The following is a 26,840-nucleotide window of genomic DNA, read 5'->3' on the forward strand; positions in this document are numbered from 1 at the left end:
TAAATACTGTGGCTACAAGAGCAGGTCAGAGGCTGGGTATTCTGCGGCGAGTGACTCACCTCCTGACTCCCCAAAGCCTTTCCACCATCTCCAAGGCACAAGTCAAGAGTGTGATGGAATACTCTCCACTTGCCTGGATGAGTGCAGCTCCAACAACACTCAAGAAGCTCGACACCATCCAGGACAAAGTAGCCCGCTTGATTGGCACCCCATCCACCACCAGGAAGTAATGCTCAGGTTGGATAAGGGGGAACCAATGGATGCAGTATATTTGGATTTCCAAAAGACGTTCGATAAGGTACCACATAAAAGATGACTGCACACGATAAGAGCTCATGGTGTTGGGGTAATATACTGTCATGGATAGAGGATTTGCTAACTAACAGAAAACAAAGAGTCAGGATAAAAGGGTCATTTTCCAAATAACAATCTGTAACTAGTGGGGTGCCACAGGGCTCCGTGCTGGAGCCTCAACTATTTACAATATCTCTCAATCACTTAGATGAAGGAACAGAGTATCTTGTGGCCAAGTTTGCTGATGATACAAAGATAGGTGGAAAAGCTAGTTGCGATGAGGGCACAAAGTGTCTGCAAAGGGATATTGACAGGTTAAGCGAATGGGCAAACATTTGGCAGATGGAATATAACGTGGCAAAGCGTGAAGACATCCACTTTGAGAGGAAAAATAAAAAAGCAAATATTAATTGAATGGTGAAATACTACAAAATGCTGCAGTACAGAGGGATCTGGGTGTCCTCGTACATGAAACACAAAAATTCAACATGTAGTTGCAGCAGGTAATCCGGAAGACAAACGGAATATTGGCCTTTATTTATGTGGGAGCGGAGTGTAAAAGCAGGGAAGTCATGCTAAAACTGTACAGGGTGCTGGTGAGACCGCACCTGGAGGACAGCATACAGTACTGGTGCCCTTATTTAAGGAAGGACATACTTGCATTGGAGGCAGTTCAGAGAATCATAGAAGTTTACAACATGGAAACAGGCCCTTCGGCCCAACATGTCCATGTCGCCCAGTTTGTACCACGAAGCTAGTCCCAATTGCCTGCACTTGGCCCATATCCCTCTATACCTATCTAACCCATGTAACTGTCCAAATGCTTTTTAAAACACAAAATTGTACCCGCCTCTACTACTGCCTCTGGCGGCTCATTCCAGAAACTCACCACCCTTTGAGTGAAAAAATTGCCCCTCTGGATCCTTTTATATCTCTCCCCTCTCAGCTTAAATCTATGTCCCCTCGTTATAGACTCCCCTACCTTTGGGAAAAGATATTGACTATCTACCTTATCTATGCCCCTCATTATTTTATAGACTTCTATAAGATCACCCCGAAACCTCCTACTCTCCAGGGGAAAAAGTCCCAGTCAATCTAACCTCTCCCTATAAGTCAAACCATCAAGTCCCGGTAACATCCTAGTAAATCTGTTCTGCACTCTTTCTAGTTTAATAATATCCTTTCTATAATAGGGTGACCAGAACTGTACACAGTATTCCAAGTGTGGCCTTACTAATGTCTTGTACAACTTCAACAAGACATCCCAACTCCTGTATTCAATGTTCCGACCAATGAAACCAAGCATGCCGAATGCCTTCTTCACCACCCTATACACATGTGACTCCACTTTCAAGGAGCTATGAACCTGTACTCCTAGATCTCTTTGTTCTATAACTCTCCCCAACGCCCTACCATTAACGGAGTAGGTCCTGGCCCGATTCGATCTCCCAAAATGCATCACCTCACATTTATCTAAATTAAACTCCATCTGCCATTCATCGGCCCACTGGCCCAATTTATCAAGATCCCGTTGCAATCCTAGATAACCTTCTTCACTGTCCACAATGCCACCAATCTAGGTGTCATCTGCAAACTTACTAACCATGCCTCCTAAATTCTGATCCAAATCATTAATATAAATAACAAATAACAGCGGACCCAGCACCGATCCCTGAGGCACACCGCTGGTCACAGTCCTCCAGTTTGAAAAACAACCCTCTACAACCACCCTCTGTCTTCTGTCGTCAAGCCAATTTTGTATCCAATTGGCTACCTCACCTTGGATCCCGTGAGATTTAACCTTATGTAACAACCTACCATGCGGTACCTTGTCAAAGGCTTTGCTAAAGTCCATGTAGACCACATCTACTACACAGCCCTCATCTATCTTCTTGGTTACTCCTTCAAAAAACTCAATCAAATTCGTGAGATATGATTTTCCTCTCACAAAACCATGCCGACTGTTCCTAATCAGTCCCTGCCTCTCCAAATGCCTGTAGAAAGTTCACCTGGTTGATTCCAGGTATGGAAGGGTTGTCTCATGAGGAAAGATTGTACAGGTTGGGTCTATACTCGTTGGAGTTTAGAAGAATGAGAGGAGACCTAACCGAAAAATACAAGATTCTGAGGGGACTCGATAGGGTAGATGCTGAGAGGATGGAACCCCTCATGGAGGAATCTAAAACTAGGGGCCATAGTCTCAGAATAAGGGTTCGCCCGTTTAAGACGGAAATTAGGAGGAATTTCTTCTCCCAGAGGGTCATGAATCTTTGGAATTCTTTACCCCAAAAAGCTGTGGAGGCTGAGCCATTGAATACATTCAAGGCTGAGTCAGACAAATTTCTGGTCAACAAGGGAGTCAAAGCATATGGGGAAAAGGCGGGAAAGTGGAGTTGAGGTAAAAATCAGATCAGCCATGATCTCATTAAATGGCGGAACGGGGTCGAGGGGCCGAATGGCCAACTCCTACTCCCATCTATTTTGGTCTTATGATCACAGGGTGAGGCCCTTTAACTGGACAGGTCACGCCGTGAGATCTCATGGTGTGGCCCCTTTAACTGGACGGGCCATACCGTGAGACACGGTCTTTATTGTATTGTATTGCTTCGAAATTGTGAAATTTAATTTTAACTCTGTGTATTCTTAAATTTTATGTAGTAATGTATGTTCTGTAATAAAAAAAGTTTACAGAAACCTTCGAGTGAAATGGGAACCGAATCTACAATGGGCTTATCAGTAAACAGGCATGTTGTCCATTGCTCCACTGGCCCAACTGATACAAGGTAAGTAGGAGCTCACACTCCCAAAGCGCTGCGGTATGAGCAGGTACCGAGTCGATCTTGGTCATGCCCACACGATTCCACGAGCCCAGGAGTGTCAAAAGGCGCACAATGAACAATCACCAAAGGGAAAAACCTTAACTGCTTCCCATGGATAGCTCAGCTGTTCGAATCGAAGTGTTTAATACAAAAGTAGATCAAAATCATCCTTAGTGTCGCTGGTTCGAAGTAGTGAACGTGCTTTTGGAATAAGCAGCAATTAGCTCATGGCCGTTCTCATAACTTTACAGACAGCCGACTGCTTAACATGTTGGCGCTGAGGCACAGGGCACCTCTTTTCCGTTCTCAAACATTCAAGCTTTCTGTGTCTGCCCGAAAACGGCTGTTTTGCTCGAGCATTTGCCTCTGCTCACCGGCAGGGAGTGCCTTTGCGTAACAACACTTCAAACCGCTTTCAGGCAAAAGACTTCTGTCAGTCAGTCAGACAGACAGGGCCTTCGCTGCTCCCTCAAACTCGGGGCCGCTGTTCCTTTCCGGTGACCTCGTCTGCCTTCCGCAGGCTCGGGCTCTTCTCAGCATCATTCACGATTGCTGTGGCTTCCAGTTCTACTGTTGCTCACTTGCTGATGCTCGATACTACCGATTGGAGTAAAGTATTGATTGTATTCAGGGAGGGGGCCAACCCACGGCAAGATTTCTCTGCTGGTCGTGGAGCCGCTTGGAGGCGAGTGCGAAGCAGCTACTGTGAAGGGCAATTTACAATAAACAACCACAAATATGGAATAAAGGGGGCAGTAGAAACATGGATACAGAATTAGCTGCGGGACAGGAAACAGAGAGTCGTGGTGAACGGTTGTTTTTTCGGACTGGAGGGAAGTATATAGTGTTGTTCCTCAGCGGTCAGTGCTGGGACCACTGCTTTTCTTGATATATATTAATGACTTGGACTTGGGTGTACAGGGCACAATTTCCAAATTTGCAGAGGACACGAAATTGTTTTTTATTCGTTCATGGGATGTGGGCATCGCTGGCCATCCCTCATCGCCCTTGAGAAGGTGGTGGTGAGCCGCCTTCTTGAACCGCTGCAGTCCGTGTGGTGAAGGTTCTCCCACAGTGGAAGGGTAGTAAACAGTAAGAAGAATAGTGATAGACTTCAAGAGGATATAGACACGCTGTTGTCATGGGCGGACACGTGGCAGATGAACATTAACGTAGAAAAATGCGAATTGATGCATTTCGGTGGGAATAACGAGGAGAGACAATATAAACTAGAGGGCACAATTCTAAAATGGGTACAGGAACAGAGAGATCTGGGGGTGTATGTGCACAAATCATTGAAGGTGACAGTGCAGGTTGAAAAAGCAGTTCAAAACCATACGCGATCCATGGCTTTATAAATAGAGGCATAGAGTACAAAAGTATGGAAGTCATGATGAACCTTTATGAAACACTGGTTCGGCCATAACTGGAGTATTGTATCCACTCCTGGGCACCGCACTTTAGGAAAGATGTGAAGGCCTTGCAGAGGGTGCAGAAGAGATTTACTCGAATGATTCCAGGGATGAGGGATTTTAGTTTCATGGATAGACTGGAGAAGCTGGGATTGTTCTCCTTGGAACAGAAACTTTTGCGAGCAGATTTGATAGAGGTATTCAAAATCATGAATGATTTAGACAGAGTAGATAGAGAAAAACTGTTCCCATTGGCGGAAGGGTCAAGGACCAGAGGACATAGATTAAAGTTGATTGACAAAAGAACCAAATGTGACAGGAGGAAAAACTTTTTTACGCAGCGAGTGGTTAGGATCTGGAATGCACTGCCCGAGGGGTTGATTCAATCATGGAAAGGAAAACATTTGCAGGGCTCCGGGGATGGGGCGGGGGAGTGGGACAAGCTGGATTGCTCTTGCATAGAGCTGGTGTGGACTCGATAGGCCAAATGGCCTCATTCCGTGCTGTAACCTTTCTATGATTCTGATAGAGTGCTCGCTGAGCATGTGAGAGATAGCAGGATCGTTTCTTGTATTCCCAACTCACCTTTTGACTTGGGTCAATTGTCCAGAAACAAAAGTGGTGTCAGTTTTCAGCGAGCCCATGGTCCATGTACTTCTTAAGCTTCACTGCGTGCTACGGTACAGAGGGGTCAAGGGGCAGCAAATCTTTTGGTGTGCTGCAGGCAGCAAAAATTCTTGATTTTGGTCTTGAGCAAAGATGGAAAAAAAAGCTTAATGATGCCTTCTCTGAGGATTGAACTCAGGACCTTCAGATTATGAGACTGACGCGCTGCCTGCTGCGCTAAGAAGGCACTTGATCCATACATATCCAGGCAGCACTACCAAGTAGGACAGTTTGCAAGTTGTAAAATCATAAACTAATCGGCAGTTTGCAAAAAACTCTCCATCCAGGTGGAAATCGAACCAACAATCTTCTGAATTCTGGCCAGACACGTTCTCCATTGCTCCACTAACCCAGGTTGTGGAGAGTAAGGAGCAGCTCACACTCTCAAAGCGCTGCGGTATGAGCAGGTACCGAGTCAGTCTCGGTCATGCCCACGCAACTCCACGAGTCCGGGAGTGTCAAAAGGCGCACGGTGAACAATCACCTTTGCTGCTTCCCTTCGATAGCTCAGCTGGTAATGCGGAAAACTTGTAGAGATTAAATCTTGAAAGCAAAATTACTCTTAAATCGCTGGTTTAATTCCGGCGCAAAGTAGCAAACTTGCTTTTGGAGCGAATGGTGTTGAGCTCAAGGCCGCTTTCTTAACTTTACAGATTGCTTACTGGTTAAAATATTGGCGCTTTTCCTTTCTCAAACCTGAAAGCTTTCTGTGTCTGTCCGAACATGGCTGATTTGCTCGAGCATTTTCCTCTGCTCACCAGCAGGGAGTGCCTTTGTGCAACAACACGTCAAACCGGACTCACTTTCAGGCAAAAAAGACTTCTCTCAGACAGTCAGACAGGTCTCTCGCTGCTCAGAGGAGTGCCGTTGAGCAGCAATTTTTTTTTATTTTCAAAATATACTTTATTTCATAAAATTTAAGGATGCATACAGTTCAGGGTAAAAATCGCAATTTCAATTCTAAACAATACAAAACAGATCGCACACACTCTGATCCCATTATTTCGATACAATGCAGAGTGCATTTCTTGTCATACATTCTGTGTAATAAAAGGTGGGATGGCTTTACACGGTGCTCTTTCCCCATAGAGCCCTTGTGTAGGCCGCACCGTGCCTCAGTGCATCCCGCAGCACATTCCCCTGGACCTTGGAGTGTGCCAGTCGGCAACACTCGCTCGTGGACAGCTCCTTCAGCTGGAAAACCTGTAGGTTTCGAGTGGACCAAAGGGCCTCCTTCACCGAGTTGATGGTCTTCCAGCAGCAGTCGATATCTGTCTCAGTTTACGTCCTGGGGAACAACCCATGGAGCACAGCGTCCTGTGTTACCGAGGTGTTGGGGATGAACTGGGACAGAGACAAACGCATCTCTCTCCACACATTCTGCGTGAAGGTCCAGTCCACCAGAAGACGGACAACGGTCTCATCCCTGTTGCAGCTTTGAAGGCAGCTCGAGGTGGTGCTGAGATTCCGTGCATGTTGGAAGGACTGCACTGGGAGGGCCCTTCTCATCACCATCCAGGCCACATCCTGGTGCCTGTTGGTCAGTTCCAGCGACGAGATGTTCTGCCAAATGGCATCAACCGTCTGGTCGGGGAACTGCCCGAATGGATCCACCCTCTCCTTTTCCTGCAAGACCCCCAGAACGTTCCTCGTCGACCACTGTCCGACGGCCTTGTGATCGAAGTGGTTCCTCCTCAGGAAATTCTCCACCTGGGACAGTGGTGGTGGACTGTCTAGCTGGAAGGTACATCCTGCGTCTGCTCGGCCAGCATGGCCAGACCCAGTTTTCTCAGTGTATTGGACAGGTAGAAACTCAGCACGTAGTGACACTTGGTGTTTGTGTAACAGGGCTCTACACACATCCTGAGGCAGCCACACACAAAAATATCCATCAGGATCAGGGCAGCATTAGGGACGCTTCTGCCCCCTTTGCCTGGGGACTTGTACATGGTGTCCCTGTGGACACATTCTACCTTGGACCTCCAGACAAAGTGGACGATAGCTCGGGTGACTGTGGCGACCGAGCGGTGGGGAATGGGCCAGACCTGGGCCACGTAGAGCAACACCGCGAGTACCTCACACTTTATCACCAGGTTCCTGCCCGTTATTGAGCCCCCCAACACACCAAGCTTCTGTTTCGCCTTGGCTACCCGCTCCTCCCATTGCTTGCTGGAGACCTGGGGCCCCCCTGAACCAGGTAGTCGGACCTGACGGTGAAAGGGACAAAGGATCGGGTCTCCCACCTGCCATAGAACATGGCCTCACCCTTACTGTAGTTCACTCTGGACCCCGAGGCCAGTTCGAATCGTTCACAGATGCCCATCAGTCTGTGGACCGACTGCTGATCGGAGCAAAAGACGGTGACGTCATCCATGTGCAGGGAGGCCTTAACCTGAGAGCCTCCGCTGCCTGGGATCGTCATCCCCCTGATACCTGTGCCCTTCCTGATGGACGGGGCAAATAGCTCGATACAACACTTGAACAAGACCGCGGAGAGAGGACAGCCCTGCCTGACTCCAGATATGATTGGAAAACTCTCTGACTCCCGCCCATTGATTAGGAATGAGCTGCGGATGTCCACATAGGGCAGTCGGATCAAATCGCGGATTTCTTCCCCAAAGCCCATTTTGGAGAGCACGTCCATCATGTAGGTGTGAGATATTCTGAGCAAGGCCCTGTCCTGGACCAGGCTGATGAGGCAGGTGTTTACCCCCCTGTCCTGCACGTAGGCGATCGTATGCCTGGGCAGCACAAGGCTATCAGAGATCTTCCTGCCGGGTACCGTGCAGGACTGATCCGGATGGATCAACTGCTCCAGAGCAGACTTGAGCCTGTTGGCGATGGCCGCAGACAGAATTTTCAAGTCGTCATTTAGCAAGGAAATGGGTCACCAATGTCTGATTTCTTCCCTCTCCCCCTTCTGCTTGTAGATGATGATGATGATGCCTTTCCTCATGGATTCTGACATGCTGCCTGCCAGAAGCGTACCCCCATACACTTCCAGTAGGTCTGGACTATTCCAGTCCCACAGAGCTGAGAACAACTCAACCGGTAAACCATCGCTCCCCGGACTTCTACTCTTCTTGAAGGACTGGACGGCCTTTGTCAACTCGTCCAAGGTCAGTGACCAATCCAGGGTCTCCCGCTCGCTGTCCTCAAACAGAGAGAGGACAGGAAGGACTGAGAGGCTGTGCTGTCTCTGGGCTTCGCGTCATACAGCCCGGCACAAAAGGACTTGCTGACACTCAGTATGTCGGTCTGTGAAGACGTCACCGAGCTCTCTTCCTCCTTCAGTCTGCTGATCACCAGAGGTCTCTCTGTGCAGCTTCTGGAAGAAGAAGCGCGAGCACTTCTCGTCCTGCCCCACGGAGCGGACTCTGGACCAAAAGGTGATCTTTGAGGCCTCGGAGGTGAAGATTGAGACTTCTGGCCCTTCAACTCTCTGAGTTCCTCCCCGACATCGATCCCCATCGACTGCAGCTGGAGCAGATCCTGCATGCTTTTCTGGAGCTGGGACAATTTCCTCTGTCTCTCTCTCGTCCCCTTAACAGGACGGGTCAATCCGTGCGATCACAGGGTGGGGCCCCTTTAACTGGACAGGTCAAACCGTGAGATCACATGGTGAGGCCCCTTTAATTGGAGGTGTCACAACGTGAGATCACAGGATGAAACCTCTTTCACTGGACGGGTCACACCGTGAGATCATAGCGTGAGGCCCCTTTAACTGGAGGTGTCACACCATGAGATCACAGGTTGAAGCCTCTTTAGTTGGACGGGTCACACCGTGAGACCACACGGTGAGACCCCCTTTAACTGGACGGATCAAACCGTGAGATCTCAGGGTGAGACTGTTTTAACTGGCTGGGTCACACCGTGAGATAACAGAATGAGGCCTCTTTAACTGGACGGGTCACACCGAGAGAAATCAGGGAAAGGCTTTGTGATTCCAGGTGGTATGTCCTCGCTCAGCTAATTTAAATATGTGAGGTGACGAGAGTGTTGGAGAAATGAAGGCTTGAGATGGCAGAATCACAGGGTCTCAGCAGCAGTGGGACCAGGACTGTACTTTGTAACTGGTGCAGGGAAACAGCAGTGGGAACGGAAATCACAAAATCACAAGAGACTTAGAGGTCCATGTATATCGATCATTAAAATATCATGGACAGGCACAGAAAATAATCATAAAAGGCGAATGGAATGCTGGCCTTTATATCCAGAGGACCAGAATACGTGGGTAGAAGTTATGCTACAGCTGTATAAAGCCCTGGTTAGACCACAGCTGGATTACTGTGTTCAGTCCTGGGTACCACACCTTAGGAAGGACATATTGGCCTTGGGAGTGCAGAGCAGATTTACTGAAATGATACCTGGGCACTAAGGGTTCAATTACGAGGAGAGAGTAAACAAACTAGACTTGTGTTCCCTGGAATTTAGAAGATTAAGGGATAATTTGATCGCAGTTTTCAAGGTATTACGAGGAACTGATCGGTTCGATAGAGAGAAATTATTTCCGCTGTTTGGGGAGTCTCGGACTAGGGGACATAGCCTGAAAATTAAAGCCAGGACTTTCAGGAGTGAAGTTCGGAAACACTTCTACAGGGAAAGGGTGGGAGAAGTTTGGAAATCTCTTCATCAAACGGCAGTTGATGCTAGCTCAAATGTTAATTATAAATTTGATATTGAAAGATTTATGGTAACCAAAGGTATGAAGGGATTTGGGGCTAAGGCTGATATGTGGAGTTAGGTCACAGATTAAGCATGATCTCATTGAAAGTTGGAACAGGCTCGAGGGACTAAATGGCCTAATCCTGTTCCGATCTTCCAATGTAACTATGTGTCAGCTTTCTGTGTTTATAAAGACTTCATTGTATTTCACTGCGTGTCCATCACTGTGAGGCCTCCCCTGGTGTGTCAGATTTCTGTGTTACAAACACTGCGGTGTATTTCATCCTTGTACATCAATGTGAGGCCTCCCCTGGTCTATCAACTTTCAGTGATTATAAACACTTCACTGTATTTCACTCCGTTCCCAACACTGCGAGGCCTCCCCTGGTGTATCAGCTTTCAGTGATTATAAACACTTCACTGTATTTCACTCCGTGCCCAACACTGTGAGGTCTCCCCTTGTGTATCAGCTTTCAGTGATTATAAACACTTCACTGTATTTCACTCCGTGCCCAACACTGTGAGGTCTCCCCTTGTGTATCAGCTTTCAGTGATTATAAACACTTCACTGTATTTCACTCCGTGCCCAACACTGTGAGGTCTCCCCTTGTGTATCAGCTTTCAGTGTTTATAAACACTTCACTGTATTTCACTCCGTGTCCTACACTGCGAGGCCTCCCCTGGTATGTCAGCTCCCTGTGTTTATAAACACTTCAATGCATTTCACTGCATTTCCAAAACTGTGAGGCCTCCCCTGGTATGTCAGCTCTCTGTATTTATAAACACGTCAATGTATTTCACTGCATTTGCAACACTGTGAGGCCTCCCCCGGTGTGCCAGCTCACTGGGCTATAAACTGGGTCGTGTAACACCCGTTGTATCGGCGCTATGCGGCCTTCCAATGTGCCCAGATGGCGTCCGGAATGCGCGCACATAAATCTAGCGTGACGTGTTCCGTCGGCCACCTTGGAGGTGATGCTCCCACTGACACTATGGGATAACATGTTGAAAGTAGTCGCTTATTAATAGCAGGGAGAAACACTCCATTGACACAAGTAGGGCCCATGGAGGCTGACATTAATTACAGTCACTGAACAAACAGATTCAGTTAACAACTTTAAATCCAACAATGTTTATATCACAACATATATTTAACCAAATATTACACAGGTGGAAAACCCAAAGCTCAGTATATAATTTTAATAAATATTTGGAAGAAGAGAATCTATGAGACCCACAGTCTGACAGCACTGATGTGAAGGGAGAGCAGCTTCATTTACAGATTGCAGCTTATTTCTGAGTGAAACCCTTTAATTTCAGAGAGTTTCTACACACTTAACAAGGGATGGGTTTAAATTCAGAGATGGGAACTGAACCATTCTACTGGTCAGTCTGGAGACCAATCTGCGAATATTGGTACAATCTCTGGATACCCCGTCAATATTGGCAAGTCTATGGATCCTCTTGTAAATATTGGGGGCAGTCTCTGGATCTAGCTGTAAATAATGACACAGTCTTTGGATTCCACTGTAAATATTCGCACAGTCTTTGGAATTCACTTCAATTATTCATACAGACTATGAGAAAGGCTCTGGATACTTTAAAATATTGATCCACTTCTGGATTTCCTCACACAATCTGTGGACTGTCTGAATATGTGCACTGCCTAGTAACACTGTAAATATTAAATCAGTCGCACAGACCCCTGTAAATATTGACATAGACTAGTACAGCTTGAATATATACAATCCCTGGTAGCCCTATAAATATCGACACACTCTCACAGACCCCTGTAAATGATGACACAATCTGGGGACTCCCTGAATATCTACAGTCCTTGGTATCCCTTTATATTTTGACTCACACTCACAGACCTCTGTAAATACTGACAATTTGTGGGGCCTCCCTGAATGTCTACAGTCCTTGGAACCAGTTTACATATTGACTCACTCTCACAGCCCCCTGTAAAAACAGACACAATCGGGGGACTCCCTGAATATCTACAGTCCTTGGTATCCCGGAAATATCGACTCTGCCTCACAAACCCCTATAAATACTGACACAATCGGGGGACTCCGTGACTATCTACTGTCCTTGGTATCCCTGTAAATATCGACTCACTCCCACAGACCCCCGTAAATAATGACAGAATCTGGGAACTTCCTGAATATCCACAGTCCTCGGAACCATTTTACAAACTGGCTCACTCACAGACATCCCTCTATATGAGGACACAATCTGGGGACTGTCTGGATATCTACAGTCCTTGGTCCCCCTTTTTCATGTTGACTCACTCTCCCAGACCCCTCTACAAACTGAAACATGAACATCAACAACTTGCCTTTATACAGTTCATTTAACGTAGGAAAACGTCTCAAGGCACTTTACAGGAGCGATTAGCAAACACAATTTAAAAGTGAGCCACATAAGGAGACATTGGAACAGGGGTCAAAGAGGTAGGTTTTTTAGGAGTGCCTTCAAGGAGGAGAGAGAGGTAGAGAGGTGGAGAGGTTTAGGGACGGAATTCCAGAGCTTCGGGCCGAGGCAGCAAAATGCACGGCCGCCAATGGTGCAGCGATTAAAATCGGTAATGCGCAAGAGGCCAGAATTGGAAGATCGCAGAGGTCGCGGAGGGTTGTGGGGTTGGAGGAGGTGACAGATGTAGGGAGGGGCGAGGTTATGGAGGGATTTGAAAACAAGGATGACAATTTTAAAATCGAGCCGCTCCCGGATCTGGAGCCAATGTAGGTCGGCGAGCACAGGGATGATGGGAAAAAGGGACTTGGTGCGAGTTAGGATGCGGGCAGCAGAGTTGTGGATGAGCTCAAGTTTATGGAGAGTGGAAGATAAGAGGCCAGCCAGCAGACCACTGTAATCGTCCAGTCTGGAGGTAACAAAGGCGTGTATAAGGGCTTCAGCAGCAGATGAACTGAGGCAGGGGCAGAGACGGGTGATGTTAGGGAGGTGAAGTAGGCGGTCTTAGTGATGGAACAGATATATGTTCAGAAGCTCATCTCATGGTCAAATAGGACGCCAAGGTTGCGAATGGCCAGGGAGACGGATGGAGTCGCTGGTTTGGGAACGGAGTTTGTGGCAGGGACCAAAGACAATGGCTTTGCTCTTCCCAATATTGAGTCGCAGGAAATTTTTGCTCATCCAGTACTGAATGTCGGACAAGCAATGTGACAAATGAGGGACAGTGGAGGGGTCGAGGGAGGTGGTGGTGAGGTAGAGCTGGGTGTCGTCATTCTACATGTGGAATCTGATGTGTTTTCGGATGATGTCGCCGAGGTGAGGGTGGAGGGGACAGGGGAGAAGGGTTTAAGAAGATGGTTTGTAGTGGTGAAGAGAATCCGGGGGTTATCTTTACATTCCAGGATGATCCTGGAATAGTGAGCAGTTTTGGCAGAGGAGAGCAGGACCCGATAGTGCCCGAAAGAAGGCCCAAAAGAAGGAGAAATTCGAAGGGTTGACAAAAGCATGGAGCAAGAGATGGGTTTCACGGGAGGTCTGAAAGAAGGAAAGAACTTGCCTTTATATAGCGCCTTTCAAGCCCTCAGGACGTCCCAAAACAGTCAATGAAGGACATTGTGAAGTGTATTCACTGTGGTAATGTTGGAAACGCAGCAGCTAATTTGCACACAGCAAGATCCCAACATTTCATTCAGATAAATGAGAAGAAAATCAGTTTCAGTAATATTGGTTGGTGGATAAATTTTGGCCAAGACACCAGGAAGAGCTCCTCTACACTATTTTATATATTGCCGGTGGATCTTTTACATCTACCTGAGAGGGCAGATGCGCCCTCGCTTTAACGTGTCCCACAAAAGTTGGCACCTCCGAAATTGTCGCGCTCGATCATTACTGCCCCTCCGAACGTTCAGCACTCCCTCAGTACTGCCACTCCGACAGTACTGCACTCCCTCAATACTGACCCTCCGATGGTACTGCACTCCCTCAGTACTGACCAATGTACCAAGTTTGTTGATGATGCAAAGCTCGGTGGGAAAGTAAGCTGGGAGGAGGACATAAAGATTCTGCAAAGGAATATAGACAGTTTAAATGTGTGGGCAAGAAGGTGGCAGATGGAGTATAATGTTGGGAAATGTGAGGTTATTCACTTTGGTAGAAATAATAGAGAAACTGAATATATTTTAAATGGTGAGAAACTATTAAAAGTTGTTATTCAGAGAGATTTGGGGGAACTTGTCCACAAAAAAGAGAGTTAATATGCAGGTACAGCAAGCAATGGTATGTCGGAATTTATTGCAAGAGGTTTGGAGTACAAGAGTATGGAAGTTTTGTTACAATTGTACAGGGATTTGGTGAGACCACACCTGGAGTACTGTGTACAGTTTTGGTCTCCATATCTAAGGAAGGATATATTTGCCTTCGTGGCGGTGCATCAGATTGATTCCTGGGATGAGAGGGTTGTCATAACGGGAGAGATTTTTTTTCTTCCTTCATGGGATGTGGGCGTCGTTGGCGAGGCCAGCATTTATTGCCCATCCCTAATTGCCCTTGAGAAGGTGGTGGTGAGCCGCTTACTTGACCCGCTGCAGTCCGTGTGGTGAAGGTTCTCCCACAGTGCTGTTTAGAAGGGAGTTCCAGGATTTTGACCCAGCAACAATGAAGGAACGGCGATATATTTCCAAGTCGGGATGGTGTGTGACTTGGAGGGAAACTTGCAGGAGGTGTTGTTCGCATGTACCTGCTGCTCTTTTCCATCTGGTGGTAGAGGTCGCGTGTTTGGGAGGTGCTGTCGAAGAAGCCTTGGCGAGTTGCTGCAGTGCATCCTGTGGATGTTTCGGGTGGTGGATGGGGTGCCAATGAAGCGTGCTGCTTTGTCCTGATTGGTGTCGAGCTTCTCTAGTGTTGTTGGAGCTGCACTCATCCAGGCAAGTGGAGAGTATTCCATCACACTCCTGACTTGTGCCTTGTCGATGGTGGAAAGGCTTTGGGGAGTCAGGAGATGAGTGAATCGTCGCAGAATAACCAGCTTCTGACCTGCTATTGTCGCCACCGTATTTATGTGGCTGGTCCAGTTCAGTTTCTGGTCAATGGTGTCCCCCAGGATGTTGCTGGTGGGGGATTCGGCGATGGTAATGCCGTTGAATGTCAAGGGGAGGTGGTTAGACTCTCTCTTTGTAGAGATGGTCATTGCCTGGCACTTGTCTGGCGCGAATATCACTTGCTACTTATCAGCCCAAGCCTGATGTTGCCCAGGTGTTGCTGCATGCGGGCACGGACTGCTTCATTATCCGAGGATTTACGAATGGAACTGATCACCGTGCAATCATCAGCTAATTTCCCCATTTCTGACCTTATGATGGAGGGAATGCCATTGATGAAGCAGCTGAAGGTGATTGGGCCTAGGACACTGCCCTGAGGAACTTCTGCAGCAATGTCCTGGTGCTCAGATGATTGACCTCCAAAAACCACTACCAACTTCCTTTGTTGCAGGTATGACTCCAGCCACTGGAGAGTTTTCCCCCTGATTCCCATTGACTTCAATTTTACTCGGACTCCTTGGTGCCACACTCAGTCAAATGCTGCCTTGATGGAATTCAGCTCTTTTATCCATGTTTGGACCAAGGCTGTAATGAGGTCTGGAGCCGAGTGATCCTGGCGGAACCGAAACGAAGCATCGGTGAGCAGGTTACTGGAGAGTAGTACCGCTTGATAGCACTGTCGACGACACCTTCCATCACTTGTTTGATGATTGAGAGTCGTCTGATGGAGCGGTAATTGGCAGGATTGGATTTGTCCTGCTTTCTGTGGACAGGACACACCTGAGCAATTTTCCACATTGTTGGGTAGATTGAGAACAATCGGCCCACATTCTCCAGTTCAGAAGAATGAAAGGTGATCTCATTGAAAATTATAACATTCTTAGAGGGCTTGACAGGGTAGATGCAGAGAGGCTGTTTCCCCTGGCTGGAGAGTCCAGAACTTGGGCTCATAGTCTCAGGATAAGAACATAAGAACATAAGAAATAGGAGCAGGAGTAGGCCAATCGGCCCCTCGAGCCTGCTCCGCCATTCAATAAGATCGTGGCTGATCTGATCCTAACCTCAAATCTAAATTCATGTCCAATTTCCTGCCCGCTCACCGTAACCCCTAATTCGCTTTACTTCTAGAAAACTGTCGATTTCTGTTTTAAATTTATTTAATGATGTCGCTTCCACAGCTTCCTGTGGCAGCAAATTCCACAGACCCACCACCCTCTGAGTGAAGAAGTTTCTCCTCATCTCAGTTTTGAAAGAGCAGCCCCTTATTCTAAGATTATGCCCCCTAGTTCTAGTTTCACCGATCCTTGGGAACATCCTTACCGCATCCACCCGATCAAGCCCCTTCACAATCTTATATGTTTCAATAAGATCGCCTCTCAATCTTCTGAACTCCAACGAGTAGAGTCCCAATCTACTCAACCTCTCCTCATATGTCCGCCCCCTCATCCCCGGGATTAACCGAGTGAACCTTCTTTGTACTGCCTCGAGAGCAAGTATGTCTTTTCTTAAGTATGGAGACCAAAACTGTATGCAGGATTCCAGGTGCGGTCTCACCAATACCTTATACAACTGCAGCAATACCTCCCTGTTTTTATATTCTATCCCCCTAGCAATAAAAGCCAACATTCCGTTGGCCTTCTTGATCACATGCTGCACCTGCATACTAACTTTTTGATTTTCTTGCACTGGGACCCCCAGATCCCTTTGTACTGCAGTACTTTCCAGTTGCTCGCCATTAAGATAATAACTTGCTCTCCGATTTTTCCTGCCAAAGTGCATAACCTCACATTTTCCAATATTGTATTGCATCTGCCAAATCTCCGCCCACTCACCCAGCCTGTCTATATCCCCTTGTAGGTTTTTTATGTCCTCCTCACTCTCTACTTTCCCTCCCATCTTTGTATCATCTGCAAACTTTGATATGTTACACTCGGTCCCCTCCTCCAAACCGTTAAAATAGATTGTAAAGAGTTGGGGACCCAGCACCGACACCTGCGGAACACCACTGGCTACAGGTTGCCAGTCCGAGAATGTACCATTTATCCCAACTCTCTGCTTCTTGTTAGATAGCCAATCCTCCACCCATGCCAGAATATGACCCCCAATCCAGTGATTCTTTATCTTGAGCAATAATCTTTTATGTGGCACCTTGTCGAATGCCTTCTGGAAGTCTAAATACACTATGTCCACGGGTTCCCCTTTATCCACCCTGTACGTTATATCCTCAAAGAACTCAAGCAAATTTGTCAGACATGACTTCCCCTTTGTAAAGCCATGCTGACTTTGTCCTATTAAATTATGTTTATACAAATGTTCTGCTAATGTCTCCTTAATAATATACTCCAAAATTTTACCCACCACAGATGTTAGGCTAACTGGTCTCTAATTTCCAGCCTTCTGCCGACTAACCTTTTTAAATAAGGGTGTTACATTAGCAGTTTTCCAATCTGCCGGGACCTATGCCGAGTCTGAGAATTTTGGAAAATTATTACCAAAGCATCCACAATCCCTACTGCCACTTCCCTCAAGACCCTAGGATGTCAGCCATCAGGTCCAGGGGATTTATCCGCCTTGAGTCCCATTAATTTACTGAGTACCAATTCCTTAGTGATTTTAATCGTATTTAGCACCTCCCCCCCTAGAGTCCCCTGTTTGTCCAGTGTTGGGATATTCTTAGTGTCCTCTACCGTAAAGACTGAAACAAAATATTTGTTCAGCATTTTTGCCATCTCCATGTTTCCCACCATTAATTTCTCGGTCTCAGGTCGCACTATTAGGCACTGGATAGCAAGAGTTTCTACAGTTATATAAAAAGAAAAAGGGTGACAGATTCACACTAAACTGGACCTTGTTTTAGACTTTAACTGCCAAACAAGTTGATGAAACAGAAAGAGAATAAAAAAATAGTTGCAGTAAGACAACAGTTTTACTGTGAAGCTCAACCAGATCCTTATTGGAAAAGAAAATATTAAATAATTCACAAATACTATCCGGAACTTTCGAACATCCTGGTTCTTTGTTGTCTTTTTCTCACAAACTATGGAAGCTGTCGACTTGATTAACATTCTCAGAGATTCCAAACAGACTCACCAGTTTGAAAAAGATAGACTGATGAATACCTTCAAGACAGTGACTGGGAGCCAGTCATTTTAAGCAATGGTCTGTTTAATTCAAAGAAGCTGAAAATCAAAACTGTACGAGAAGAAATGACCCCTGAGGTTTGTATCTGAATCAAATGTTTGACTTTACGAGGTGCAGGCTGCCTTTAAGAGGTGAAGCCTGCCTTTAAGAGGTGCTATCCGCTCACACAATATCGGGGCCCCCCTGCTGGTGAGAAGCCACTCAACAGCACAGCCAGGACTGACTGCTCGCAGGAATCAGGTAAATCACCAGGCAGCACCAATCTCACGGGTTGTCTGCATCTCAATGACCGGGTGCAGGTTAATCGCGCCCGGATTCGGGGGTTATCAGTGCACATCTTTATATATATATACATATATTTACATACATATGTTACATAGAATACAGCACGGCACAGAAACACGCCATTCAGCCCATCTGGGTAAAGAAGTTCCCCTGAATTTCTTACTTGACAACAACAACTTCTGGAGTAGAAAATACAATACAATATATAATCTAATAATATATTGAGATATGTTTAACATCGAATGTACGGCACATTTCAGAGGCCACTCGGCCCGACTGCTCCTCCTTTTTACAACAATTACTTCTTGTATGTATGATACAACATAATATGTCTTCATTTAAATATTACATAGACTACAGCACGGCACAGAAATAGGCCATTCGGCCCTTCTGGGTAAAGAAGTCTCTTCAGGATTCCTTGTATTACTCCAACAACATTATATATGTTTGTATACGACATGGAATTACATCGAATGTACAGCAGGGAAACAAGGGACTTTCGGCCCATCTGGGTAAATAAATATCCCACAGTGTTCCCACTGTGATCCAGTGATCCCACAGTGCACCCAGTGTTAGTGCCCCATTGATCCATGGTGTCGCAGTGAACCACAGAGCACCCAGTGATCCCACAGTGATCGCAGAATGACCCAGTGATCCCACAGTGCACCCTGTGATAGTACCCTATTGATCCACAGTATTCCAGTGATCCACAGTGCACCCAGTGATCCCACAGTGATCGCAGAGTGCCCCACCGTGATCCCACAGTGCATCCAGTGAGAGTGCCCCAGTCATACACAGTGTCCCAGTAATCCACAGTGCAACCAATGATCCCCTAAAAGGTGTTGGTCTGTCTGTCTGTCCTGGTTAGTGTTTGCTGCAGGGTCCAAATTGCCCCTGTGCTCATTTTCTCTTCTGTTCCTGGAGCAGGGGACAAAAAGCCCGGGCATTTTTTGCGACTTCACCCCTTTATGTTGCAGTTTGCAAAGGCGAATGAACATTACCTTTGCTCTTTTCTCTTGTTTTAATTAGCAGTGGACAAAAAGCCTGTAGTTTGTGGTCAACTTACAGTTAGTGGCTTTTTCCAATTAACTGAAGAGTTCAAATAATTTCATGATGTTTAAAACAGCCAAAGTAAATATGTTTTTAAAAAAAGAAGTTTGGAACTCTCTTCCGCAAATGGCAATTGATACGAGCTCAATTGCTAAATTTAGATCTGAGATAGATAGCTTTTTGGCAACCAAAGGTATTAAGGGATATGGGCCAAAGGCGGGTATATGGAGTTAGATCACAGATCAGCCATGATCTTTTCAAATGGCGGAGCGGGCACGAGGGGCTGAATGGCCTACTCCTGCTCCTGTTCCTATCTTGCTCTGATATTATTAATATTGAATTCCGGCAGGCATTTGGTAAGGTTCCACACAAGAGACTGTTGACAAAAATGAAAGTGCATGGAACTTGAGGCAATGTATTGACATGGGTAGAGAATGGGTGAGGAGATTGGAGACAGAGAGTCGGGATAATGTGTACATACTCCAATTGGCAGCATGGGACTAGTGGTGTCCCCCAGTGTTCTGTAACTAGGGTCTCAGCTTGTCACCATATTTATCAATGACTTTGATGAAGGAACAGAGAGTCGTATATCCAAGTTTGCTGATGACACTAAGTTAGGTGTTGCAGTAAGTAGTGTTGATGCGATTGGAAAGTTGCAAAGGGACATTGATAGATTAAGTGAGTGGGCAAAACTATAGCAGATGGAGTTCAATGTGGGGTAATCCACTTTGAACCTATGGTCAGGGTATTTTCCAAATGTTAAGAAGCAGAGAGAATTAACGGAGTGTTAGCCTTTATCTCAGGGGGCTGGAATATAAAGAAGTGGAAGTTATGTTCCAGTTATATAAAGCTCTGGTTAGACTGCGTCTGGAGTAACTGCGTTCAGTTTTGGACACTGCACCTCAGGAATGATAGATTGGCCTTGGAGGGGGTGCAGAGCAGATTCACCAGAATGTTACCGGGGCTAAAAAGGTTTAATTATGAGGACAGGCTGCATAGACCGGGCTCGTATTCCCTCGAGTATAGAAGATTGAGGGGCGGTCTGAGCGAGGCGTTTAACATGTTTAAATGATTCGATAGAATAGAGAGAGAGAATCAGTTTCATCTGGGGAATCAAGAACGAGGGGGACATAACCTTAAAATTAGAACCATGCCATTCAGGTTCGAAATCAGAAAGCACTTTTTTACACAAAGGGCAGTAGAAGTCTGGAACTCTGTCCCCCAAAAGGCTGTGGATGCTGGGGGTCAATTGAAGCTTTCAAGACTGAGATCGATAGATTTTTGTTGGGTCAGGGTATCGAGGGATAGGGAGCAAAGGCGGGCAAATCGATTTGAGGTACTGATCATCCATTATATAATTGAAGGGCGGAACAGGTTCAAGGGGCGAAATGGCCTCCTCCTGTTCCCAATGGAGATGTTGAGAATATGCTTTGTTGAGGCTGTGACGTCTGGGTCAAACCCCTGTCCAAACAAGGCAGGCCACATTTGGGAGTTTAATAACTTTAAAATGAACATTTTTCTTTCGTGACTTGTGCAACTTCGATCAATTGAATAGTTCTGAAAGAGAATCAATGCAGTCATTCGAACTTCTGGCTGATGATCAGAACAGAGGTTTCTGCAGTGTTGTAGTTATCATGTTCGCCTCACACGCGAAAGTTTCCAGGGTGGAAACATTATGTTGGGGCAATTTTTTTTTTCTCTGTGAAAGAGCCGGTCCTGTTAAATTTAACACAAATTCGTGGTCTCATGAGCACTGAACATTTTAAACCGAGCCCTTAAAAATACAGTGTGTAAAATGAGAAGGGATAAAAAGTTCATCGCACAAAATAAATTATTAAAGTTTTACAACTTCCCTCAGTAGCCTTTCATTCTGCAAAATAACGTTATCGGCGATTAATGTGTTCAAAAGTTGCTTTCCTGACCGGGAATCGAACCCGGGCTGCAGCGATGAAGGCGCCAAATCCTAACCACTAGACCACCAGGGAGCGCTATTTGCAACATTATCAGATGTAACATGGATTTTCCTTTCTCTGTGATTAAGCTTTTAATTCTGTTTAGTTCCTTATTGCGAATATTTCCGTGATTAAATAAGAATAATGCACAATAGGCTCATGAAAACCCAGGGAGGTAGCATCCCGCTCACCGAGCCTTTATGGCAGCATTTATCTTACCAAGCACTGGAGTGAGTGAAACTGTCTCCGGGGCGGTCTCAGTGTGGAAAGGAATGCGAGTGAACGAGTTATTTGTCGGTCAGGATGGCCGAGTGGAGTTAGGCGTTGCGTTCAGGTTGCGGTCTCCGCTGGAGGCGTGGGTTCAAATCCCGCTTATGACAGTGGTTATTTTGACTCCTATTTCATTTGTTGCTTGAGCTGCAGTTGAATTGCTCTTCCCGCAATAACCAACCCGGTCTCCATCCACGGCACGTTTTGACGCCCACCGTCTCATCCCCAAACCGAGCTTTAAACGAAAATATGCTAGAAACACAAGGCGATAATTCAACAACTGTGGAGAGAACAGACACTTGGGGAAATGTACCATCAGTACAGGAGTAGGCCATTAAGCCCCTCCAGCCCGCTCCGCCATTTGATAAGATCATGGCTAATCTGTGGTCTAACTCCATATATCTGCCTTTGGTCCACATCCCTTCATACCTTCGGTTGGCAAAAAGCTATCTATCTCAGATTTAAAATTCGCAATTAAGCTAGCATCCATTGCCGTTTGCGGAAGAGAGTTCCAAACTTCTATCACCTTTGGTGTGCAGAAGTGTTTTCTAATTTCACTCCTGAAAGATCTGGCTCTAATTTTTAGACTGTGCCCCCTAGTCCTAGAACCCCAACCAGCGGAAATAGTTTCTCTCTATCCGGAAAATGTCAATGACACAGTCAATGGAAGGTGCAGTTCACGAAGGCGGCTCAACAGCACCTTCTCAAGAACAATTAGGGATGTGCAATAAATGCTGACCTTGCCATTGACACCCACATCCCATGAATGAAGACAAAAAAAGTCGCCTGCATGGCCGAGTAATTTCGTGCTGCTAAGCGACGGGAAGATTGAAACCATCGGCTTCAGTCCTTTGAACGAACTGTATACACTTGCCGTCGAGTTCAATCCCCACTTGGTCCTCTGCCCTGAAAACTACTGCATCAGAAAATACTCCGTAACATAGAATCACAGCATGGAAACATCATCGAAGGAGGCCATTCGGCCCATTGTGCCTGTGCGAATTCTTTGAAAGAGCTACCCAATTAGACCCACTCCCCTTCCCTTTCCCCAAAGCCCTGCAAAATTTTCCCCTTCAAGGATTTCCCCAGTTCCCCTTTGAATGTTATTATTGAATCTGTTTCCACCACCCTTTCAGGCAGTGCATTCCAGATCATGATAACTCGCTGCGTAAAAACATTCTCCTCATCTCACCTCTGTTGCCAATTACCTTAAACCTGTGTCCTCCGGTTACCATAATTTCTGGCACTGGAAATAGTTTCTCCTTATTTATTCCATCAAAATCGTTCATGATTTTGAACACCTCTGTTAAATCTTCCCTTAACCGTCTCTGTTCAAAGTAGAACAACCCCAGCTTCTCCAGTCTCTCCACCTCACTGAAGTCCCTCATCACTGGCACCATTCTAGTAAATCAACTCTGCTCCCTCTCCAAGGCCTTGACATCCTTCCTAAAGTGTGTTGGGCAGAATTGTGTGGTGGCCAGCTGGGGCGTAACCAGTGATTTATAAATGTTTAGCATAAGTTCCTTGCTTTAGTACTCTAGGCCTCTATTAATAAAGTCAAAGATTCCGGATATTTTTTTTTACAATCTCTTCAACTTGTCCTGCCACCTTCAAAGATTTGTGTACGTATGCCCCCAGGTCTCTCTGTTCCTACACCCCCTTTAAAATTGCACCATTTAGTTTAAAGAGCTGGCACAGGCACGATGGGCCGAATGGCCTCCTGTGTTTCAATTATTCTATGTTTTTGATTACACCTCTATGAAGCGCTTTGGGATATCCCCCAGAAGTGGGAGTCAGCAGTTCACTTTCTCCTTTAACAATTCCATCTGACCTGGGCTGCAATAAATAGATGTTTTCGTGGTGTAATGGATATCATGTTGGCCTCACACACACGAAAAACTCCCGGTTTAATCCCGGGTCAGAAACAATTTGATGGAACTTGCTCCTCACAAACTTCCAGGGGCGAGCTTTCTCTCGTGCAAATTGGGCTGCAATCCTTTCACATTCAACAACGGCTGCTCCAGATTCCTGGTCTCATTACCACTGAACACTTTTAAGCAGTGCGTAAAATGAGAAGGGATGAAAGTTACAAAAGTTAGCGTAGTTTCGACAGTCACTCGGCAAACTTGTTAGCATTTCATTCAGTGCGAAACAGAAAGTTGTGCGTTTATTAATGGTGATTAAAAGATTCACCTTTTTAAAAATTCGTTCACGGGATGTGGACGTCGCTGGTGAGCCCGGCATTTATTGCCCATCCCTAATTGCCCTTGAGAAGGTGGTGGTGAGCCGCCTTCTTGAACCGCTGCAGTCCGTGTGGTGACGGTTCTCCCACAGTGCTGTTGGGAAGGGAGTTACAGGATTTTGACCCAGCGACAATGAAGGAACGGCGATATATTTCCAAGTCGGGATGGTGTGTGACTTGGAGGGTAACGTGCAGGTGGTGTTGTTCCCATGTACCTGCTGCTCTTGTCCTTCTAGGCGGTAGAGTTCGCGGGTTTGGGAGGTGCTGTCGAAGAAGCCTTGGCGAGTTGCTGCAGTGCATCCTGTGGATGGTACACACTGCAGCCACGGTGCGCCGGTGGTGAAGGGAGTGAATGTTTAGGGTGGTGGATGGGGTGCCAATCAAGCTGGCTGCTTTATCTTGGATGGTTTTATTTGTTGCTTGAGCTGCAGTTGATTTTTCGGCCCAGTTGATTTGCTCTTCCCGCAATCAGCAACCCGGTCTCCGTCCACGACAGGTTTTGACGCCCACCGGCTCATCCCGAAGCCAGGAGAAGTAAATGCCTTTCATGACTGCTGCTTACAAATGTATTTACATGTATCTGTATTATTTATTCACTTATTGGGGTGTATATAATGTCAATGTATTTTCTGGATATTTATTTCTCTATGTCTTATTTCTTATTACACACAAATACATAACACAGATACACAGCGATATAATGATAACCACCACACAGTTACACCCAAATGTATTTATAAGTGTCACAGATGCAATCATATATATTTACAACAAGATATATCATATTGTAAAAATAATTAAAATAAATTTATAAATGGCACACATAACATAAACACTCACTTTGTAAAGAAGCATGGCATCCATTTGTACACATCCATTGTTTAAATTTTCACACCGTCCTGTTCGCAGTCCTGAAAAAATTCCACACACAGAAACTCTCAGCGTTTTTTCAGATGCTGCCCGCCCTATTGTGCATTTTGAGCAGTTCCTTTCCTGTGATGTGATGATTCTGGGTGCCGGGTGTGTGTAATTGGATTTGCTGCAGTCGTGCTGCCGCGGACAGGTGAAGGCTGCTTCTGAGGCTGCCTGACACCCGGTGGGAGTGGGCGGGGATTTAGTAATCTGAAATAAATGAAACGGTGTATGAGAAACTTTCATAAAGGTAAACATCCAAATCTTTGCTATCAGACCTTGTAGCGCAACGGTAGCGCGTCTGACTCCAGATTAGAAAGTTGTGTGTTTAAATCACGTCGGGGTCACAGTTGTCCTTAGTGTTGTTAGGAGGCTGGATAATTCCCGCTTCCTTATTACAATCCCGTTTTCACAACAAACAGAATCCTGCTCTGAATTCCGCCTCACGAATTCCCCACTGTCAGGGAGAGAAGCGTCTGATTCCCTCATTTATTTATTGCAAGAAACATACACAAACACACTTATTAATTCAAAATCAGCCTGCAGCTCCACACGCACAGAGATAAACACAGCCAGAGAGACAGGCAAACACCGGGAAATAGACAAACCGGTTTCTCAGAGAATTGCCTGTACCTCCACGGTCGAATGGAAGGTATTTTGTTGTTCGCTTTCGTTCCACACCTTGGAATTCAGGAGAATCTGGTACATGGTTTGTCGGACAAGGCACGGGCGCGATGGCCCGAATGACCTGCTTCTGAGCTGTGTCCTTCTCCGATTCTGAACTCAGCCCCTCACGGGGAGCCAACAGCTGCCTCGCTGCAATAACAGACCAAATTGAGCCATTTCAGCAGGCCCGGCTAGTTCAATTGGTAGACCATGAGACTTTTAATCTCAGGGTCGTGGGTTCGAGCCCCATGTTGGGCGAATTCTGTTTTAAACTTTCACGCTGCTTTCCCGAGTGAACCCTCCGCTTGCTTCACTGTCAGTGCAAGAGACGATTCTGTCAGTGCCGCCTCGTGTGCAATGGTCAAAACTTTAAAAGGAGCAGAAGGTTATTTGGGGTTCAGATACACAAACCTCTCTGATGACCCTGAGATTATGTCAGAGGTTGCTGCCTCACCTACATCTCTTGCTCTCTGACGAGGCACTTGCTCCAGTTTCAATTTACAAACTGGGTGAGTTGGTGATCGGGTGTTGGAGAGCTGGTTTGTGATCTGAGTTGGAGACTCAGCGGCCCCGGGTGAGACAGAGAAAAAAAGTCAGTCCAGGCCCGGCCCCAATCTGCGGATGTGGAACAAAATACGGGAGGAGAGTGCGGTGTGAGGTCCCTGTCAAACCAACTGCCCGAACAAAGCTGGCCACAGTCACAGAATCAGAATGGCTACTTCCTGAGGGGGGAGGCCGGTTCATGTGGAAAAGGATCCGGTCGAGAATGATCTGATTCATAAGGTTAGGGGAGGGAAATTAGGGAGCTCCTTCGGAACGTTAATTACTTGAAAATGAAGACTTTTTCCTGTGTTGCTTGTGTGGTTTTGATGAATGAAATGTTTGTAAAAAGGCATCCGTGGAGAAGGATTGAGAGCTTTTAGGACTGGAGGGGAAATGAGGTGATTTTTGTTTCACACAGAGGGTTGTTACGATCTGGTAGCCACTCCCTGAAAGGGCGGTGGAAGCAGCTTTCATAGGAACTTTCAAAAGGCAATTGGACAGGCACTTGAAGAGAACTGATTTGCAAGTTTACGGGGAAAAGGCTGGGTTTTTTGGACTAAATTGGACAGATCTTTCAAAGAGTCGGCAGGGCAACACAGCCGAATGGCCTCCTTCTATGCTGTAATATTCTATGATTCTATTCCATTATTTTAGTGTGGGACAGGAGAGATGTTGTTTAAAGAGAAGTAAAACTGTCCCAATCAGAGCAGAGAGAGATGACTGGTCAGTTCCCCTCTGTCCGGTATCAGTCACCAGCGGTTTTTTTGTGGTGTAGTGGTTAACAGTTCGCTTTACACGTGAACGGCCCTGCTTTCGATCCTGGGCGGACAATTTATATTGCAGTTACTGTTCACATTCTATATTAATGACTTAGATGAGGGGACCGAGTTTAATGGATCCAAGTTTGCTGA

The 26,840-nt window shown here is 46.2% G+C and overlaps 1 protein-coding gene and 2 non-coding genes across 3 annotated transcripts in view; 1 reads left to right on the plus strand and 2 right to left on the minus strand.

Moving 5' to 3' along the window:
- LOC137314523 (NACHT, LRR and PYD domains-containing protein 3-like) overlaps window positions 1-26,840 on the minus strand; it is a 374,540-nt gene that overhangs the window by 34,308 nt on the left and 313,392 nt on the right. The gene's annotated exons all lie outside the window — the stretch shown is intronic.
- On the minus strand, window positions 5,306-5,378 carry trnam-cau (transfer RNA methionine (anticodon CAU)). The gene has a single exon. It is a non-coding gene; the product is annotated as a tRNA-Met (tRNA).
- On the plus strand, window positions 25,572-25,644 carry trnak-uuu (transfer RNA lysine (anticodon UUU)). The gene has a single exon. It is a non-coding gene; the product is annotated as a tRNA-Lys (tRNA).

This window comes from Heptranchias perlo, unplaced genomic scaffold, assembly GCF_035084215.1.
Source record: "Heptranchias perlo isolate sHepPer1 unplaced genomic scaffold, sHepPer1.hap1 HAP1_SCAFFOLD_52, whole genome shotgun sequence".
Lineage (NCBI taxonomy): Eukaryota > Metazoa > Chordata > Chondrichthyes > Hexanchiformes > Hexanchidae > Heptranchias > Heptranchias perlo.